Here is a 16,689-nt window from a genome sequence, read left to right on the forward strand (position 1 = left end):
GGACTATCTAATGCGAATCTCTACTAAAGATACTGCTAGAAGACCTACACATTGCATGAGACATAAGATGTTTAAGGGTACAATCAACTGGTGGGGGTTTTGCTACTAAGGGCGCGAGAGGCGAGCGGCTGCTTCCCTATATTGTGCCAAACTACGAGGGTAAGAGGTGGGTGGACTGATGTACTGTTGTTGGTTTAACCCTAGCCGCCCTATAAGATTGGGTCCGGCAGGTGTTGGGGCTGGTGGTATGTTGTCAATGGTAACGGGGCGCTGGGGCCCAAGCTGGTAGCTGATTGGAAAGCCAGTTCGATATCTCGATGTGTGGGATGGGGTGGCGTTGACCAACTACACGGGTTTAAGAACCGGCAGCAGGGGATGTAAAGGCCCAGGAGGGAGCCTAGTCCATAGAAACGAAAAGCCAAAGCAATAGATACTCCTATTCCATGATGCCAAAATTTCGAAGCAAGAATCCGATCCTTGCCATGAAGGAGACGTCTTGTGCTTGTCCGGGCTGGACGAGGACTGTGTTGACGTGTCATTCGCCCGACATTTCTGTGACATAGCCCATCTGTATGTACGCCAGGATGTCGGCCAAGATGGTTGAAGCCCTAAGGGGATGCGACGTTATTGTTGGGTGCAACTGCAGTATCATGCCCAAAGAGAAATCGACCTCCAGGGGCATAGTGTCGATGAAACGGCTGCCTTGTATCTGTAGGTTGGAGTTGATGGGCATCCAGGTGTTGTTCTTGAAGGTGTGGGCTTTCCCGTTGAAGTTGACGAAGTTTGCGTGCCAGTAGCAATCGGAGTACTTCATGAGCTCCCAACTTTCCACGTTGATGGTCTGGTTGCCCCACCAATGTTGGGCTCCACATGGCGTGAAAACCGTCTCGAAGGTGACGTTGCTGGGAAAACACTGCAACACGGATACGGATGCCCTGACCGCCAGTAGCTTGGAGCATAATGGAAAGTACAGATGCTTAGCGGCTAACCATCCGTCCTACTGTGCAGTCGTTGTAGTGGCGTGGTTGGCTGTTTTCCGGCTTTCGCATTGCAGGTTACGAATTTCCCGGGCTAGGTGTTTTGAAATTTCAATTGCGAAGTCTCTGATATATTGTGTATGACTGGCGTATTCGATCTCCACCCGTGTCAGTTCGGACAGTGCCATCTTGGTCATGGCGTCCGCGTTATTGGGCCCCATCTCGACGAGATCGGTTCCCTTGGCGGCTTCTCGCACCGCGATGATGACTCTGTCCATACCTAGGACCAGATGCTAGGTAGTGAGGTTTCCTCCTCCGCAGACGGAACTGTTTATCATTGAATATATGAATTCTAGCTGCATGATTGGGTCCCGAATACGGAAGGTATTGTCCTTTTCGGTTGAGTACTTGACGCCCATTCCCTTTTCGATAACCCTTAACTCACACGGCATCGCTTCCTTCCAGGAATCGTCCCAAACTAGGGTCAAGAGCTTGTGTTTGAAAGTGCCTTTTATCGCTCCAGGGATGTCGCCAAGTGGAGAGCTGATGGTACAGTTCGGACATTCGCTCTGTAAGGCCACTTTTTCGAGACGACAGTTGGTCACCTTTTTTTCTGTCGCCGTCCGAAGCCAACTGGTTTCCACGAATGGGTGGCCTTTCAGGGCGAATGAGTTGAGGCCTGTTATATCCATCGCCTTTCCTCGACATTGTCGTGATTCTCTCATCCTTCGGCACGTTGCTGCATCCACTTCGATGGGTTTGCGGCCGTAAGCTACTTGATCCCATTGCATGAAGTCCTTGTACACTGTAGTGGTGGCTACCCACATGCTACACGTGTAGCCAGCAAAGCGTTTAACTTCTGGTAGTGTAGAGTAGATAGCGTACGTAATGGGCACCGGTAGAGTGGGGGCAGCTTCAAAAGAGCAGTCTTCCTCCGTGAACTCCAGGAATCCCAGTTTTGCCGCACCATCACAGTTACACACGGTAGCGTTAAATATGGCCAAGGGGTAAAAAAACAGGAGGGCGAGGAGAGACATCAACAATAATTTAGGCAAGTGAAGATACGATACGGCAAATAGCACGAAATAACGAGTAAAACAAGGAAATGCATGGATTATGGACATGGAATTATGGATTACTAGAGGGTCGCGTAGCGACCCGAAGAGTAATCTAGATTATTAGAAATGAAAGAACGAGACCTTGACGGTGTAGAACCCATTTTATTAGCTCCTCAAAAGACAAAAAATAATCTGGCAACGCCTGACTGTCTGCACAGTGGGCGCGCCAGATCCCCACATCCTCAGAACTTTTTACAGATACAAATAAACACAAACATGATTGACTTCAAAAACAGATATTCTGTGTTGGTGAGGAACGCGAACTAAATCTTGTTGAGGATACGTTAATTACCGTAGCCGTTCTTGGAGTTAACGAAGCGTTTACCTCTGTAAAAGAAAAAAGGACATGAATTTAAACAGGGAGGTGAGGGAAGGATTAACGAGACCGTTAAGGTCTCGTTCTTTCATTTCTAATAATCTAGATTACTCTTCTGGTTGCTACGCGAACCCTCGAGTAATCCACAATTATTATCATTCAGCCACTTCAACCTTAACGGTGACTTTAAAGATGATGTCAATCTGTTTGTGAGAAGATTGAACTTGCAACACATGCGGAAGTCAAAGGGCGATTGTAAAATCGATTAAATGTGGACTCGTTAGTCCAACTAGCGGGCTTTCAAAATTTCTTCAATGGGAATGCCTACTTTGGCTGCTTTAGATGCACCTGAGCCTCTCGTGGAGTGTGCGGAAAATAAATTATCTATTCCAGCGTCTGACAGACACTTTTTTATCTACCTGGCGATAGTGGAAGAGCCCACCGGTCGATAAGGTTTCTTCAGCGAGATAAAGAGGGAATTAGATAATGGACACAATGTCTTCGAGCGTCCCAGATAATCTTCGAGGCAATCAACTGGACAATTACGCCCAGAGAGGCGAGGCAGAGAAATAGATTGTACCGGCCCATCATGTTGGGTCTTGCGCGGGCGGGAAAGAGAAAAGGTCGCTGCAGATGCGGAACAATGAATGGAGGTTCTCATGATAGCTGTAGTTTCGGACACTCGAAGAAGTGCTGACAGAGCAATAAGGGTAATGAGTTTATAAGAGATGACTATAAGAGAGAAATCAGAATAATCAGGTAATGACGACAAGAATTTGAAAACGTCGTCTGGATTCCACATTTTGCTGTATCGAGAGCGAGGGGGTAATGAATTGTAGCATCCTTTTAAAAGCTGGACCACCATAGGTTGTTCCCCAATATTAACGCCTTTTATGGGCTCCAAGGTCATCGATAGCATCGAACAGTGTAAATTTATCGTTTGCGTCGCAAAATCGGAATCAAACAAGTGAGTGAGATACTACAAGATAGTATTTAAATCGTTTGACAAGGGATCCTGGTTCCCTGCAATGCACCAACGGTACCAGCCGTTCCAGGCTGACTGATAGGTAGATAATGTAGATCCACGGGAGCTGGCCAACAATAATTTAACAACTGCTGGCGGAAGGCCTCGGTTTTCGAGGCGTCCCCTGATATTTTCCATGCGGATAGGAGGAAATTTTCCGATTGAATGAGTGGGTGTGGCTCGAGAGAGTTCGAATGAATGAGGATCAGATGTGAGCTGAACACACTCGGAATGTCTGTTGCCATTTCCAACAGAAGAGGGAACCATGGCTGAGACGGCCAGAGCGGGCAAACTAGAATGATAAAGGCTTTCTCTCTCTTTTTCTTTGTCAAACATCTCGGAATCATTGGGAATGGTGGGAACGCGTAACAATTCAGCCGCGCCCAATTGAGGGAGAATGCGTTCAAGGCTATCGCATTCGGTTGGGAAAGTCAGGAGACAAACTTCGGCAATTGTTTGTTCCATGCTGCCGAAAAAAGATCCACCTCCATGGCCCACACGTCTTGGAGACGTTTGAATGCCCCTGTGAATAACATCAAATCGCTGGGGTCTAATGTTGACCGTGACTCCCGGTCTGCAATGAAATTAAACATCCCAGGTAAATGGGAAGCTGACAAAGAGATGTTGCGTGTTTCACACCAAGAAATCATTCGAGAAGACATGGCGGAGAGGGAACGGGACTTGGTGCCACCGCAATTATTTATGTAAGCTACAGCTGCAGAATTGTCCAAAAGAAGAGAGACAGAAATATCGCGCGAATTATGTGTAAAAATTTTCAGGGCGTAAAGGGAGCCTAATAATTCAAGCTTATTAATGTGACGTGATTGGTCGGCAAGAGGCCGGGGGCCTCTTGCAGTAACATCATCACACACCGATCCCCACCCTTGCAATGAGGCGTCAAAATAAATTGATAAGTCGGTAGGAAGAATGGATTTGCTAATTGAAGGTTTAAGATTGCAAACCCAACGCTGAATATCAATTCGTGCTTCTTTCGTGGGAGTAGCTAGTTTGTTCAAACTACTAAAAACTCCAACAGACTGAATGTAAAATCTTTGTAAGGATCTGTAGTGACTTTGGGCGTAAGGAACCGATGGTATCGACCAAGAGAAATTCCCGAGTACGGCGGCCAGCTCGCGAAGCTTTACTTGATCTTTTTGCAAAATGGATCGGCAGCGGGAGACAATGTTCTCGACTTTACTTTTGGGAAGGGAAAAGGACAACATGCGCGAGTCGATTAGAGACCTAGAAATTCGATAGACTGAGACGGGATTACGACCGATTTCTCCCAATTGATAAGGACGCCAATGGATTAGAGTAAATTCACGCCTGTGCGCAAATGTCCTAGAACTTCATTGGTAGAACTGCCCAGGATTAACTTATCGTCAAGATAAATTAGCAAACGAATTCCAAGTTTACGCAAATGAGCAATTTTTGGTTTCATGAGCTTAGTCAATATCCGGGAGGCACTACTCAATCCAAACGGCAAGCATACGTATTGGTATACGACGCCATTCCAGATAAAACGCAAAAATCTGTTGTGTTGACTAGACACAGGAACAACAAAATATGCATCTTGTAAGTCGAGTTTGACAAGTCAATCGTTTCTGCGAATCAAATATTTGACATTGTCTAAGCATTCCATTTTGAAGTGCTCATATCGAGTAAATCGGTTGAGCGCCTTGAGATTAAAAATGGGGTGATACTTTCCGGTTGCTTTTTTTGGGACAACAAATTGGTTACTGATAAAACTATTCTCGATGGAAGAGGGGGCCATAACGATGGCTTCTTTCTTTTTAAGGGACTCGACTTCCGAGTTGCAAATTGACGTTTTTTCCTTGTCCATAATTAATTCTGGTGGGATAGACTTTTGAACGGAAGAATGAGTATATTCAACAGAATACCCATATTAAAAAATACTTAAAATCCAAGGATCATCAGTGAAAGCTTGCCAGGCATTGGTAAAAAGAGAGAGGCGACCGCCTACAATCGAACTATCAACAGAAGAGACAGGGGGAGAAACTCTTATACGTACTTGTTATTATTAGAAGCGCCGGTAAATTGTTGACCGTCGGACTTGTTGGGGTGGTTAAACGAATGGTGTTTGTTGAAGTTCCAATTACCGTTGGACTTAAAATTTGTGCCAGAGCCAGAATTTGATCCGCCTCTGCGGAAATGAGAACTGCCTCCGCGGCTGTTGGAAGGACAACCGTAGCGTCCGATCTGATCCATTTTGTCATCAGCAATCGCTTTTTTTTCCAAAGCGTCAATAAATTTGTTGCCAAATAAATTACGGTAATCACGAGATGAGAACAGGCGATTATCGGTCGACATCGTAGAGAATTTGGGTGCGCAATGGCACATGGCGTTGGAACGTCTCATCATGGTGATGCGAGAAAACACGTGGCCCAGCAAACGAATAGCAGTTTAAACGGGCATCTCAGCATCAGAATTTTAGGGCATAACGCCCCACATGTAGACTAGAGGCTGAAAGGAGTCTTTCACTTCTGTTTGCAATGATAAGAGCTGTTTCTCCCAGAAATCTTTCAACTTAGCGCGATCAGACGATTCACCAAGATTACGAAGCCATTTGCGAGCCATTGACGGGTACAATAATTGAGCCATACGTTCAAATTCACCTTCAAATTTGGGAACATAAGCAGACCGGAGGGTGTTTCCCTCGGATTTGGATTCAATACCTTCTTTCATCCATCGACGTAGGTCGCGAACACGTGATCGAGGCAGCATGGCGACGTTGGATGGCTCGTCAAATCCGTTTGTATTCACGTCATCCTTGCGGGGTTTTTTACGATCGTGAGATCTCGTAGATGACGATGAATTCCAGCTTGAACCAGAACCAGAGCGTCGTAATTCTAGTGATAGTTCCTTATCACTAGAATTACGACGCTTCTTCTTGTTCTTCTTTGCACCACGCGACTCCATGGAGACTGAAACATCAGGTGGTAAATCAGGTTAATTAACACTATTTCCACCTAAATCTACAGTAAGCGTGTCACCAGACATGCTTCCAGACGGAAGACTACGTAGGGCACGACGCCGTTCAGTAGATTAACTTCACGATTTCGAGGACGGACTAAGCTTGACGGACGGAGTCACCCATAGTCATGGGGACGGATCACCAATTACTAAGCTTGGACGGAGCTGAAAAGGTTCTGAGGATGTGGGGATCTGGCGCGCCCACTGTGCAGTCAGGCGTTGCCAGATTTTTTTTTTGTCTTTTGAGGAGCTAATAAAATGTGTTCTACATCGTTTAGGCCGAAGTGGCTGAATGATAATAATTGTTAATTCCATGAGGTATAAAATATATCCATATAAAACACAAATAAGTTCGAGGGAGGGTGTAAAAGGTTAGAACATAAATAAACAAAACAAATGAATGCCTTCTGAAGAGTTCCTGACCTCTGGAACAAGACAACCCGGTGATTAGCTGCGTTGGTTGTTCTTGAAGTTTTTGTTGCCACCTCTGAAAGGAAAACAAAAAATAATTTTTTTTTTTTTTTATGATAAATTAAATGGGTGGCAGGTTGGAAATAGAGACCGTTAAAGTCTCGTATTTTAATTAGTCCTCTAATTAAAATTACACTTCGGTCGCTTCGCGACCTCGTGGAATTAACAATTACACTCCCAATACAATACTCACTTTAACGGTGACTTCAAAGATCAATCACTCGGAACTTATTTGAGTTAACACTGCTTCCGTTACCGTGGTACCCACTAACTCGCGATGATAAAATTTTTGAAATGTCGATTCTCTCGACCAGTTAGCTGTTTTAAGGACGGTATCCACTGGGATACCTTGCTTTACAGCTTTAGAGGCAGCAGCGCCGCGGGTAGAGTGAGCAGAAAACGATGACGGGTCTAGACCAGCGTCGGATAAACACGTCTTGATCCAGCGACCCAATGTAGACGAACCGACTGGTTTGTGAGGTCTTCTAATTGACAAAAAACAGCAGACGAGTCTGGATCTCTCCATTCTCTAGAGATAGCAACATAAGACTCAAGGCACTCCACCGGGCAACATTTGCCTTTAAAACGAGGTAGCACGAATTATTTAAGCGGACCCGAGTGCTGCGCTTTCTTCGGTCGGGTGAGGGAGAAACTGGCTGCTGTTGGTGAAAATTTTAATGAATGAAAGGAAATTAACATAATTTCAGATACACGAGATATAGTGGCCAGAGCCAATAAAGGGGCTAACTTTTTTATATAAGACAGCGACACCGAGATCGGAATTATTGGGCAAGGAGTCCAAATAAATTAAGACAACCTCTGGATCCCAAAGGGAATTATATCTGGCTTTAGGAGGCTTACGATTAAAACAGCCTTTTAGCAATTGCACAACAGTTGGGTGTTCCCCTATTTTGTATCCGTCAATGGGGTCGAGAGTGGAGGAAAGCATTGAACGAGATGTATTGACGGAACTGTATGAGGAATTAGAATTAGCCAAATATGTCAGAAATTGCAGAATGGTTATCAAAGAAGAAGACAAGGGATCCGAACCCTGTTCGTGGTTCCAATTAACCCAATTCTTCCAGGCGGACTCGTAACTAGCTGTTGTGGACTCACGGACACATTCCATGAGAAGTTCGACAGTCTCTTTTGAAAATCCTTTACTTTCAAATCGTCGCCTGACAATTTCCACGCGACTAGAAGGAATTTCTTTGACTGAATTAATGGGTGTGGCTCTAGCATTGGCGATTGTAACAAGAGTCGATGCGGAGTTAGAATTCGAGGAAATTCGATCGACATTTGCAATAGAAGGGGGAACCAAGGTTGAGAGGGCCAAAGAGGGCCCACGAGAACAAGATCCGCCTTCTCTTTCTTTATCTTGGCCATGCAGCGTGGGATGAGAGCAAATGGGGGAAAGGCGTAGCCGAGAAACTTCCGCCAATTCAATGCGAATGCGTTGATCGCCGAAGCTTTGGGTTGCGGTAGCCAACTCACGAAATTGGGAAGCTGAGCGTTCCAGGCCGACGCAAAGAGGTCGATTTGTACAGTCCAAATGTTCGATAGTTGTTTCAACCTGTCTTGCAGCAGCATCCAATCGCTCGAGTCGGGTGCCGTCCTCAACTCCTCGTCTGCAATAACGTTAGAATTTCCCGGTAAATGCGAGGCCAAAATGCGAACATTGCGAGTTTCACACCATTGAATAATCTGAGCCCCGATGATAGAAAGAGCTCTTGAATGCGTACCCCCAGACTTATTAATATAGGCGACTGCTGTGGAGTTATCTAAGAATAATTGAATAGAAATGCATTCTGAGGCGTTTGCAAATGCTTGTAACGAAAAATATGCAGCTAAAAGCTCCAATTCGTTAATATGCCGTTCTGCATCGGTCATTGTCCAAGGTCCCCGAGACCGAGAGCCATCGCAAACTGCACCCCAGCCGGTAAGGGAGGCGACAGAAAAAATAATCAAATCAGGATAATCAGGAAAAAAGGATTTGCCATTACAAAGTTTGAGATGAGATGCCCACCAAACCAAATCAGCCTTGGCGGGTTCAGTGAGGAAAACCATTTTGTTTAAATCTCCATGGGCTTGTGACAGATAGAAATTTTGTAATTTTCTAAAATGGCCTTGAGCAAAGGGGACTGAGGGGATAGCCCACGAAAAATTCCCCATGACCTTGGCCAGGTCCCGCAATTTTAATCGCCCAGCCTTATCCGACATAATGTCGTTGCAAAGTTTTACAATAGATTTTACTTTATCCGGGGGGAATGAGAAAGATAGGCAAAGAGAGTTAACAATCATGCCCAGATACTCAATGATTTGTTGAGGCACAATAACCGATTTTTTAGAATTAATTATAAAACCCAGTGATTCTAATAGACTGATAATGATCTCGAGGTCAGCGAGAAGACCGTCCCTAGATTGGTTTAAGATAAGCAAATCGTCAAGGTAAATGATTAACCGGATGCCACGCTCGCGTAAATAGGCCACAACAGGTTTTAAAAGTTTCTTAAAGACTCGCGTGGCTGAACAGAGGGCAAAAGCGAGACAGAGATACTCATAGAGGTTGCCTTTCCAAAAGAAACGGAGAAACTTATAGTGCTTGGGTGACAGGGGCACTAAAAGATAAGCATCCTGTAAATCAAGTTTTACCATCCAATCACTATGTTGAAGAAGGTATTTGACGCAATCCAGACCTTCCATTTTAAAATGCTGGTAAGAGATGAATGCATTCAGACATTTTAAATTAATGATAGGCCGCCAACCGCCCGATTTCTTTGGAACGGCAAACATGTTGGAAATGAAACTGTCGGCAGAGTTAGAATTAACAGGCCTAATTGCACCCTTTGCCAGTAGAGTTGTGATTTCTTGGTCGCAAACAATTTCCATCTCTTTAGACATAATACACCCTGAAGGGGCGAAATGTTGGACGGGGGGTTTAACAAAGTCAATGGCATAACCGTGATTGACTGTAGACAAGATCCTTTGATCATCAGAAAGAGAGAGCGAATTTGCTCAAACGACCCCCAACATGTGACTGAACGGGAGACATTTTCAGAAAAAAAGGGATGTGAAACCATAAGAAGAACTTACATACCTGTTGTTGGCGCCCTGGGCCGTCTGCCTGAAGTAGGCATTCCCCTTGTCGCTCTTCCCGCCTTTGTTGAAACCACTACTCTGGTTATTACGGCTGACGTACGAGCTTTGATTGCGGCCGCCATTGCGCCGATTGGAATTGCCACCATTCTGGCTGTGTGAGGGACCGCCATCGCGTCCGATTTTCGCCAACTTGGCGTCGTCATCAACTTCTTTTACCATGACGTCTATGAATTTTGAGCCAAACAAACGCTCACACTCGAAGAGAATGCCCGTGGGTCCTTCAGCAATGCTTTCATGGATGGGGCCACATGCCGAATCACATTTTCACGTGCAATTTGGAAACATTTGCAACTGCAGAGCCCATTAAACGGAGAGATGATTCTACACTGTTCAATAACGGATCGTCCACTCTCATCTGGTTCCAGGTATGCAGCATTGGCCGCATTGAGTCCATCATCTGATATTGAATTGACTTCAACATAGTCTCCTGAAAGTCTTTCAATTTAGGCAGCTTCTTGGCTCTCAGCCACTTTCTTTCCATGGACTTATCCAGCTTAGGGCAAAAAAAATCAAACGAACTGTCGAAGACTGGCTTGAAATTAAGACGCAATGCCTTGGCCTCGCTGTTAGGTAAGCCCTGAACTAGCCCCTTACGAACCTGACGAGATTTAGAGGCAGAAATGTTAAATGTTTTTTCAGCGGCAGCAACCACGTTTAGCGAACGGCTGCGAGACCGAATCCTGGAAGCTGAGCGTGTACGCGAACGCGGGTTGGAACGAGATCGTGATCGGGACGGGCTACCACGCGGACGATTATCTTGATCGCGCTGAGTTGAGTTGTTACGAGCATGGCTATCACGAGGACGATTATCTCGATCGTGCTGAGTTGAGTTGTTACGAGCATGGCTATCACGTGGACGACTATCTCGATCGCGTGAGTTGCTACGAACACTATTAGGCAAAATAGATAAAATATCTTGATCAGGAACAAATACTCGCGAATCGATAGGTGAATTCCCACGTGGAGGATTCGCCGAAGAAAAAAGAGCACGTTGGCGTAGAACTCAGTCACGGATTTTATTCTACGGCACGGTATGTAGTGAAAAGGCACATGGTTAACTTCGCATGATGAAGTGTTTCTATGGCGGCTACTCAAATTATATTTAGACATCTAACATTTATACGAGGGAATGCGCTACGTGTCACGGCCATTGGGGGTTTAAGGGCGCTCCATATCCGTAGGCCATGGTAGCGCTCTGTGCGGGGTGCTACGGGGAGGACTGACGGAGCTACTGGCTCTAAAGCCGTTAAAGGGGGTCATTTCGGGGTTTGAGAGAGGTCTATGTTTAGTCCTTTGTGGAGGTTTGAAGTTATCGCTCCTTCTGGTAAGGGGGATGTACCGGCGTCGAGGTCTATCAGATCCTGTTCTTCCTGCAGAGCGTACTCTTCATCCGTTGGGCTTGTTACTTCTAGTTCGTTGGTGAGCTCCGGTAGTATGGGGTGATCACGGCTCTCTTGGAAATCTACGCAAGGTTTTTCCTTCCAGATAATAGATTCATACAGAGGTTTCATCCTGTTTACGTGCAGCAACTGGGTCTGTTTTCCCACGCATTCTTGAATTTCTACTGTGTGGTTGTTGTTTATTTTTGTGATGCGGTAGGGCCCCATAAAACGGGGAATTAGTTTCTTGCTCGTGCCTGCCATTGGCGTTCTTACGTCGATTAGCACCTTGTCACCGATGTTGAAGGCTTGCTCACGAGCCCGCTTGTCTTACCGTGTCCTTTGCTGTTACCTGGCTTGGGTCAAGTTTGCTTTAACGAATACGAAAGCCTCGTGAAGACGTTGCATTAGCTGGCTTTTGTAATCGGATGGAATGATAATGTATGCTGGCTTTTGTAAAAATTGGTCAATGGGCACCACTGCATCTCGGCCATGATTTAAAAAGTAGGGGGTTTCTAGGGTGGAGGAGTGTACAGAGTTTCTGTAGGCGAAAGCAACTGGGCCTAGCACTTCTTCACATTTAGAGAAACCCTGTTTCATGTATTTCTGGCAAACTGGCACTGTCGAGAGATAGCTTGACGTCACTATTCTCGCTCTCCACCACGCATGCGGATGATGGGGATATTTTTTTTCTAACAGCCACAATCATTGTTGGTTTGTCATCGTTTTGAAGTTGATCACTCGATAGACTCGCCTCTCACGACCGTCGATCATAAACTTATGTTCATAAAGAGCGTCTAAACCTAGTACGCATTCTTCCATAATTTCTGGAACGATGATGAACTCTTCCTGAAAGGGTTCACGGGGCCTCTCGTCCTCGACGAGAACATCTACTATTACGGTGCCCTGGCAGACCAGGCGCCTGTTGCTTATTTCGAAAAGGTTTTGTAAGATTTAGTTCAGCCCGTGACTGAACTTACCTTAGTAAAGATGAAAATGTAAAGATGAAATAAAGAAAACACGGGAGCACTGGCTGTTGTCTTGACGGTGTGAGGTATATTCAGTAACTAACTGCCCCTTGCCCTGTACATTTTCCGGCCGGTAGGCCGAGGGGCGGGGCTACACAAAATAAATTGTAACAAGGTGGCCTCCTAGCGAGGGCCACCCAAATCATATGAATTAAAACGTGATGGAATTGAAATTTCGACGTCGTCCTGCTTATCCTCACGTAGCTCTAAGAGGTGTAACGATTGAATGGCATGGTTGATAAGGTTCCCGTTCGGCGTCTTGACCATAACCGAACGGATCAACCCGTCTCTGCTAGTGACTAGCTCCTTCACTACTCCTATCGTCCACATAAGGCGCTTGGTGTTGTCATCGTGAATGATGACAACTTCTCCTACCCGGATCTTGCGGCCGGGTCCTCCTTTACAGTGTAACTTGTCGATTTGGAGAAAGTAGTCCGTCACAAATCGTTCGCAGATATCGCTGACATACTCCCTACGTTGACGATCCATTTCCAGCAGTTTCAAATTGGTTGCGTCGGGAGCCATGAGGTTTTTGGCTGGCTCCACCGGAGTGCAGTTCGAAGGCCTATTGTTGAGAAACTGGTTCGGGGTGATGGGGAGCGGGTCGTCGCTCCCTTCTGCCACGTAGGTGAGTGGCCGTGCATTCACCACGCTATCGGTTTCAATGAGACTAACCTCTAGCTCGTCGTATTTTAGACATGCACGACCATTGGAGCGCCTCAACAAATCCTTCATCGTCCGCACCATGCTCTCCCAGAACCCTCCCCACCATGGGGCTAGGCTGGCCGAGAAAATCCATTCGGTTTTCCGCATTGCCAGAAGGTCGTGGATCGCTGGGTCGGATCTTAAGACTTTCAAATGTTTCGAGACGCATCTAAATGTTTGGGCATTGTCCGAATACATGATGGAGACACTACCCCTCCTGGCGGAAAATCTTCAAAATGCGAGGAGGAAGTCGCGCGCGGACATCGTTTTTGTTAGCTCCAGATGGACGGCCCTCGTTACAGCACAAGTAAATAGGCAGGCATAGCTCTTTGGCTGTTTAACTTTGCCTTTCTTTTTGGCTGAGGATTTGTCCAATTGGCGGTTTTCTTCATTTTCCTCCGTTGGTTCTGTGGTTGGAGGTTCTTCAATGGGCTCCATCGCTGGAGGCTCTACCGTAGGCTCCAAAGCCGAACCATCCGTTGACGAGGGATCCGTGGAGGATGTAGGATCCGTTTGCTTGCGTTTCTTACGCAATGTTGGGTGTTTGTAATACAGCGGCCCTGCGAAATCAACACCAGTGATTTCGAAGGCTTTCGCTTGTTTCAGTCAATTAATCGGTAGAGGTGCAGCTATTTCTCTGAATGGCGGTAAAGATAGCCGTTGGCACTTGACGCAGGCGTGCCAGACTGATTTGGTCTGTTGGCGTCCTTTAATGATCAAAAAACGTTCTCTTAGATCCGATAGAGTGGTTTTAACTCCAGCGTGTTTTAGCGAGACGTGTCGATCTTGGATGATTAGTTTGACGACTGGATGTTGAGCGGGAAGCAAGATGACGGGTTCAATCTCCCTGTCTCTTAGCGCTAGCTCTACTCTTCCTGTTATTCTAATCAACTTGTCTCTTGCGTCCCACACGGGTCGGAGTGCGGCAATTTTCTCCTTATGGTGCGGTTTCCGCCCTTCTTGCAGATCCTGAAACGTCTTGGGAAAAGCTTCTTTTTGGAGCTGTCTATAAATAAGTAGCTCCGCCTTCGTCAGTTCCTCTACTTTTAGATGTTTTACCATTATCCGTTTTCCGTCTCCTGTCTTGATTGGAGTCTTCACTTGTGTGGCGTTTGTGGGGCGGTTTTTGGAGGCGAATCTCAGTATCCAAGCAGTTCTTCTGAGTAGTCGATTCCAAGACGGAATTCGATCCAGCTGCCATTCCACTGAAGTGGCTGGCTCCACGGAAGCTACCGACATGGTGACGGTTTTCGATTTTGCTTCCGCTTCGATTCTTTCATGATCACTGGGTTCTTCTACCTCGGGAGTTGAATCCGGCCATTTGGTTTCGTCTTCTTTCAGCCATGATGGTCCGTTCCACCATAGCTCGGAGTGTACCAGCGTTACGGCTGGTGCTCCCCGCGAGGCGAGATCCGCAGGATTTTGGACGCCTGGACAGTGCCGCCACCAATTTGGGCCAGAAAGTTTCTTAATAGCTTCGACTTGGTTCCTGACGAATGGTTTCCACCTGTTGGTGTCTCCTCGGATCCAGCCAAGTGCCACTAGAGAGTCAGCCCAGAATATAGTTTGCCACGATTCGATGTGGAGAAAGTTATTGAGTTTTTCTCCCAATCGTGCCGCCAGAAGTGAGCTTAATAGCTCCAATCTTGGTAAGGTGACCTTTTTCTTTGGGAGAGGCGCCACTTTTGTCTTGCTAGCAAGAAAAAGGATGACTGTGTCGTCGTTTTTGGTTTGTAGCCTTGCGTAGGCAACGGCTCCATAAGCGGCCTCGGATGCGTCGCCGAAGACATGAATTTCTGCATTTTTTATGACCCTTTTCGAGTAGCCTATCCAACGTGGGATTTTTAAGTTGGCAAACTCGTTCAACCAAGTCATGGCTGCTATCCATGTCTTCCGTATATCAGGAGGCGCTTCCACATCCCAGTCAATTTCGGCTTCCTAAAGTTTCTGGTAGATTATTTTCAGCAGGAGCGTTGTGGGTGCTAAAAACCCAATGGGATCGAATACCCTTGCCGATATTGTTAAAATATTTCTTTTGGTCACTAGTTCTCCCAATTCCGTCGCAGCTTCGATGATAGGTGCGGGATCGAATTGGAAGGTGTCGGATTCGGTATCCCATCGAATCCCTAGGACCTTAGGCTGACCTTCTTCCAGTTTCTGAGTGAAAATTTTCACTATGGGGTTGATTAGCCCCTTTTCACTGAGAAATTTGCGAACTGTTTTGTCATTGGGGACCCAACTTTGCATGTTGAGTTTTGCCTCCTGGAAGATGGATTTTGTCTCCTGTATCCTGGTTTTAGCTGTAGAGATGTGGTCGGCGCCTCCAAGGTAGTCGTCAACATAAATTTGTTCCTTTAGCTGTCTTACTGTGGTGGAGTAGATTGATTCCATGCCGTCTAGGTGCTTGTTTAGGGTAGCTCGCAGCAAAAATGGGCTGGAGCTGAGCCCAAATGGGACTCGTTTCCACTTGTATGCCACTAGAGGCAAATTTGGCGTTTCTGGCTCCGTGATCCACAGGAATCTGATAGCTTCGGCGTCTTCAGGATGCAGGGCGATGTTTAAGAAAGCTTTTTCGATGTCTGCTATCCAAGCGATTTTGTTCAAACGGAATCGCATTAAGACGGCTAGCAGATCGGGGTTTAGGTTCGGGCCGGTTTCCAAGACATCGTTGAGGCTTGGGCCATACTTCGATTTTGCCGCCCCGTCGAATACCGGTTGAATCTTCGTGGATTTTTTGTCCTGTCGGATGACAGGATGGTGTGACAGATAAGTGTGGAGTCCTTCGTAGTTCTGGTCTGCCTCCTCTACGAAGTTTTGGACGCGAAGCTGGTCTATTTCCTTATGGTAGGCTGATAGAAGCTCTGGTGTTCTTTTGAGTCTTTTCAATAGACTCTCCAGTCTTCCATTTGCCATCAGGAAATTCTTTTCTAGCCTCCATTTGTCCGTCTTCCACGGGATTGGGGTGCAGTATCGCCCATCTTTTTGACGGGTGATTTTGTCACCAAAGGAGCTGAGAGCATCGTCTGGCTCTACTGCATCACAATCGTCTAAAATGGCAAAGTGTTCCAGCTTCCAGAACAGAGATAAGTCAAAGTCCGTTTGCCGCTTCAATTCTTCTTTTACGATTTTCCATTTTTCCTTTTTTTTTTGGAGGTATGGTTGAGCTCCTGGCTGGAAATTTCTTCCATAGGCCTCGGCTGGGTGGGCGAAAATTCTTTGGCCTCCTTGCCGGCTCCCATTACGTCCATATCTTCGGAGGGATTCGTAAAATAAAATTCTGAATCGAGACATCTGGCTGCGTACGATGATACTGTCTGATGATTGGAAAAGCTACTGCATTGTAGCATTTGCTGGATTATTACCTTTTCTTTTTTCGATCTTTTTTCCTTCGAAGGTCCAGCTATCTTGCGACCTAGTTTTGTGTTGTATACTCTAAGGCCGCATGGACTTTGGATAGCCGGTTCGTTAGGGATGATCTCAAACATTTGGTCGACTCCGATTAAAATGCCGACTTCTTT

The 16,689-nt window shown here is 46.1% G+C and overlaps 3 pseudogenes; all 3 read right to left on the bottom strand.

Moving 5' to 3' along the window:
* Positions 1 to 209: 209 nt before the first annotated feature.
* LOC123472232 lies at positions 210 to 2,014 on the bottom strand (annotated as a pseudogene).
* Positions 2,015 to 3,390: 1,376 nt separating this feature from the next.
* LOC116922630 lies at positions 3,391 to 5,664 on the bottom strand (annotated as a pseudogene).
* A 222-nt stretch (positions 5,665 to 5,886) lies between these two features.
* LOC116922618 lies at positions 5,887 to 10,546 on the bottom strand (annotated as a pseudogene).
* Between the last annotated feature and the right edge of the window lie 6,143 nt (positions 10,547 to 16,689).

This window comes from Daphnia magna, linkage group LG1 (assembly GCF_020631705.1).
Source record: "Daphnia magna isolate NIES linkage group LG1, ASM2063170v1.1, whole genome shotgun sequence".
In the NCBI taxonomy this organism is placed as follows: domain Eukaryota; kingdom Metazoa; phylum Arthropoda; class Branchiopoda; order Diplostraca; family Daphniidae; genus Daphnia; species Daphnia magna.